The sequence below is a fragment of the Humulus lupulus genome, chromosome 2 (assembly GCF_963169125.1).
Source record: "Humulus lupulus chromosome 2, drHumLupu1.1, whole genome shotgun sequence".
In the NCBI taxonomy this organism is placed as follows: Eukaryota; Viridiplantae; Streptophyta; class Magnoliopsida; order Rosales; family Cannabaceae; genus Humulus; species Humulus lupulus.
The window spans coordinates 103,633,696-103,638,429 of record NC_084794.1 but is presented as its reverse complement, the minus strand read 5'-3'; the positions used below and the strand labels follow the sequence as shown (position 1 = coordinate 103,638,429).

Below are 4,734 nucleotides of genomic sequence, written 5' to 3'. Positions count from 1 at the left end.
AACAGTTATGGATTTTATAAGTTTAATCTATAGTTTAAGATTATTAATTATAACATAAGGTTTATTTTTTTTAGTAGTTATGATTATTATAGTATAGTATATGTTTATGATATTAGTAGTCTTGTTTGTGGAAAAGGGGGTGATTGCATAAGAATAAATTAATTATGGTATTATTAAAAAGTGTTATGGATCAAGCCTAGATAAAGCCCAAAAGCCCAATAAGATTTTGGGCTTAGTAAATTCGAAATGAGATGTTTACATAAATATGGGAAAAATATATATAGTTTCTAAATTTATGGGAAAAATAATAATTGTACAAAATATGGTAAGTTTTGGAAAAAAAGTTTAAAATATGGTAAATAAATTACCATAAACTTAATTCTCTTATTTTTCTCTTCTCTCCTCACGATCTCTCTCTCTTCTTCTCATTTCTTTATTTCTCCTCCCCCATTTCTTCCTCATTTCTTATTTTCTTTCTCACGATCTCTCCTCAGATTTCTTCCGGCGATGCTACCTCCGCCGCTGCCTCCGACGACGATGACGACGAACTAGTTTTTCTTCTTATTCTTCCTTTCTTTCTTCTTTTTCTTCTTCTTCTTTCTTTCTTCTTATTCTTCTTCTTCTTCTTCTTCTTCTTCTTCTTCTTCTTCTTATTCGGTCTTTCTTATTCTTCTTTTTCTTTCTTCAAATCTAGTTTTATTCTTTTTCTTCTTTTTCACATCTGATTTTGAACTTCATATTTGATTTTTCTGGGTTTTTTTTTTCTAAATATGTTTAAGTAACCAGGTACTTGACTTCATATTTGATTTTTCTGGGTTTTTTTTTTCTAAATCTGTTTAAGTAACCAGGTACTTGACTTCATATTTGACTTGATTTAAGAAATGTACTTAAGAAAAGTTGACTGCTATTATTTAGTGTAGACTAGGGTAGTATAAGAAGCTAGGTAGTTGAATATTTTAGGGTACTTTTAACATATGAAGGCTCAGGTTAGCTGATTAGTTTTTTTGGTTGAAAAGGGCAAAAGTTGTCAAAAGGTTCTTCCCTGTGATGTTTAGATCAATTGGATATAGGTTTAGCAGCCAAACGTTCATCAAATAAGGTTCTAACATAAATATTTATGTGTTTATTAATTATTTAAAGAAATAGAACTAGAACGTTTGCTTAAAAAATGTATCGATAGGTTTACAAAATTTATTCAGAATACAAGTACAAGAAATAAAAAAACAAGCAAACAAAACTTTTGTTTTTTCTGGGTTTTTTTTTCCAAATCTGTTTAAGTAACCAGGTACCATGACGCCTGATTCATTTTATTCATATCAGATTTTTTTTAGACCTAGGTGTAACCAGTTACAATAGCGATTAATTTAGATTCTTTTGTTTAGATTTGATTTTGTTTTCACACCAGACTAAGCAACCAGGTACCATAGCAATTGGTTATTTTTTTTAGATTTGATTTTTTTTTCAAACCTCGCTGTAACCAGTTACGATTATCAATTTAGATTTTTTAGTAATGTGGCAGTAACCGGTTACTACTATCAATTTTAACTGTCATGGCAAGTACTCGAGTGAATTGTAACTGGTTACTGACAGATTTGGAAGAAAAAAAAAACAGACCAGAATACATCTAGTAAAGAAGAAGAAGAAGAAGAAGAAGAAGAAGAAGAAGGTAACCGGTTACCCCTATTAAAATAACTGATTGATAACTAGTTACTGAGCCAAACCTAGAAAAAAAAACCATTACCCAAAGACTAAAGAGTAGTCCAAAAAGTGACACGCTATAAAAGCCACAACCTACCTCTACTCCATCATCCCTCCCTTTCTACCAATTCATTGATCAATTTCAATATCGAAACTAAAAGAAAAGAGCACAAAAATGTTGGCTATATTTCACAATGCTTTCGCTCACCCACCCGAGGAGCTTAACAGCCCAGCATCTTACAAGGCTGGTTCGAAGCCAAAACTCCCAGAAGAAACTCTTCAGGATTTTCTCTCTCACCACCCTCAAAACACCTTCTCCATGACCTTTGGTCATGCTGCTGTTCTTGCTTATGTCTGACCAGACAGACCTTTCTCCGTAAACCAGAGGTAGTAGTCTAGTCGTTTTTTGATCTAGATCTACTGTTTCAATTTTCTTAAGATTTATATACATATATATTATGATCATTATTGTATTGTATTTATACGTGTATTATGTACATATGTTAATTCCTGTGCAGGTTGTTCTGTGGTTTTGAGGATATTTACTGCCTCTTCTTGGGGAACTTGAACAACCTGAATTCACTTAATAAACAGTACGGACTAACCAAGGGCACCAACAAGGCCATGTTCGTCATCGAAGCTTATCAGACCCTCCATGACCGCGGCCCCTACCCGCGGTACGGATTTGTGCTTTTATGTCTATTTATCGCTTAAATTGAGTGTTGTTGTAGGGAGCTGTGTGGTTGAAATTTAGCTGAGAAAAGAAGAAAAAAAAAAAAGGAAAACAAAAGTAATGATTACCCCCAATAAATTTATAATTATATATTTTTTTATATTATATTTGAGGAATATGTGTGTTGTTGGTTTCTGTTTCATTTTTTTTTTCCGCTGGTCTTTCAAATAATTGTGCCACAAGTATGCAACTGAGTCGAAAGAAATGATAAAAATTATCACAAATAAATTAAAGTTATAAAAAATAATCTCAAAAAAAATAAAAAATAGGTACTAAAAAAAGTATAAAAGATAAAATATGGTCTACAAATAAAGTTTTACAAATATATGGGAAAAAAACTCCCATAAAAATGTAAATAAAAAAAATATGCCATAAAAAACTTAAAAAAAATACTGCCATATTTTTCAAAGTTTATAAAAAATTCTCATATTTGGTGTAATTTTCTCATTCGAAATCAGCCTAGGGAATTAGAATTTGTTATTTTATGGTTAGTTAAGATATTTGTGGATTAGGTTGTTATTTAGATAATTAAATAGAATTTTCGTAACTTTAGGGTACTATAACTTCCGATCTATTTTTGACCCAGTTATATTATGAATTTCGAAAAATAGTATTTCTAGAAAGTTGTAGATAATTGAATTAGCTTTCTAACGATATAAAGATGGTCTAAATCGAAATTTTACAACTTCAGTTATGTTGATTTTACTACATGTGAGTTTAGAGTAACGAGATTTAGGAAGTTAGAAATTATGATTCTATTTTATTTAAATTTAAATTTGGATTATAGTTAGAATGAAATTAAGTTTTCTTTTTTAATTATAAAAGAAAGTTCTAGAAACTCTAGAATCTTCCAGAACCACTAAGAGCATGACGCTTGTCATAATCATGTTTATTTAACGATTTAAGTATTTTTTTAATTGGATAGTTTCACTCCTCAAACTCTATAAATAGGACCTAGTGCTCAGCCATTTTCTTCATTCTTCAAGTACTTGATCAAAGCCTCCAAGGTGCTAGTGTTAGGATAGAGAGATACACTCGGGTTTAGGATAAAAGCTTTATTATTCTAAGCTTTCTAAACACTTGGGAAGTGAGATATAGTGTGATTTCGGTGTTGAGGTTTAGATCACTCTATATGATCAGCCAAGGTATTCGTATTCCTTAAGTTCAGTTCTTTATAATCCTCTAGTTTTCTTTAGTTTCTTTTATTCGTATCCTAACTCTTGTTTATGATTCTTGATTAGGTATTTAAGTTCTTGAAACTTAAGGTCCTTCTTGGTAAGTTTCTTCTTGATGGTTTAGTTTTCATATTCATCTCTATTCTTAGAGATTCTCACCTTTTTCTACTGTTGGTTTATAGGAGTTTTCTAATCTCGTTCTTGTTCTCAAATATCCCGACTTTTGGTAAGGAAAATATGATAGATTTTATGTGTTTATATGTTGTGTTTATGTTTATGTTATGATATGTTATGTTATGATATGTTTATGCTATGATATGTATATGTGTGATATGTTTTTAGTTCTTGGGTATATGATTTGTTTAGATAACAAGCATATAACTTGTTCAGATAACAAGTCCCAAGAATATATTCCTTGGGCATATGATTTGTTCAGATAACAAGCCCCATAAATTTATATGATTTGCCTAGCTAGCAAGCCCCAAGAAGAATGATGGCTATTATGATATATGTTTTTTTTTTATATAGTCATATGTTTTTATAGTTTATGTTTATATTATAGTCTTATGATTTATGATGTATGTTTTTAGTATATTTTCCTTGGGGGGAATTAGGCTCATTCCTTTATTTTTAGTGTGATGCAGGAAAATGAATATGGAAGGCGGAAGGATTCTTGGTAGCTTGGCTTGTGTGTTGGGGATGATTAGAATGAGTGAACTGTGTGTCGATCGAGGATGACGTTTATTTTAGTCTTTTGAATTATGTCTCTTTTGTAGTTCCGCATTTAGTTTTTAACAATTGAATTAAAGTTATGTTTTATGTTTTTTTTTTAAAACAATGGGTACCCATGTCATATTTTCTATTATTATGTATTCGATACAATATTTTGAGTTTTAATAAAGTTATATTATCTCTTATGTATCTTTCCCAAAATAGTAGCTATGTCTAGTAGTTTTAATGGTCCAATGTCTTCGAAATAGTTGAGTCATTACAGCTTATGCCCGTTGTAACGACCCAAAACTGCTAATAGGGCTTAGTGCCCCGATTAGCGTGTCGGGAGGGCATAATTGAATATATGTATGTTTAATTGGTTAAATGTGTGATTATGTGGCATGCATGATTTATATG

At 30.8% G+C, this 4,734-nt stretch overlaps 1 long non-coding RNA gene across 1 annotated transcript; it reads left to right on the top strand.

The window, feature by feature from the left end:
• Positions 1–364: 364 nt before the first annotated feature.
• Positions 365–2,256, top strand: LOC133816232 (uncharacterized). The gene is made up of 2 exons (XR_009885098.1): positions 365–2,085; positions 2,217–2,256. It is a non-coding gene; the product is annotated as an uncharacterized LOC133816232 (long non-coding RNA).
• Positions 2,257–4,734: the final 2,478 nt, after the last annotated feature.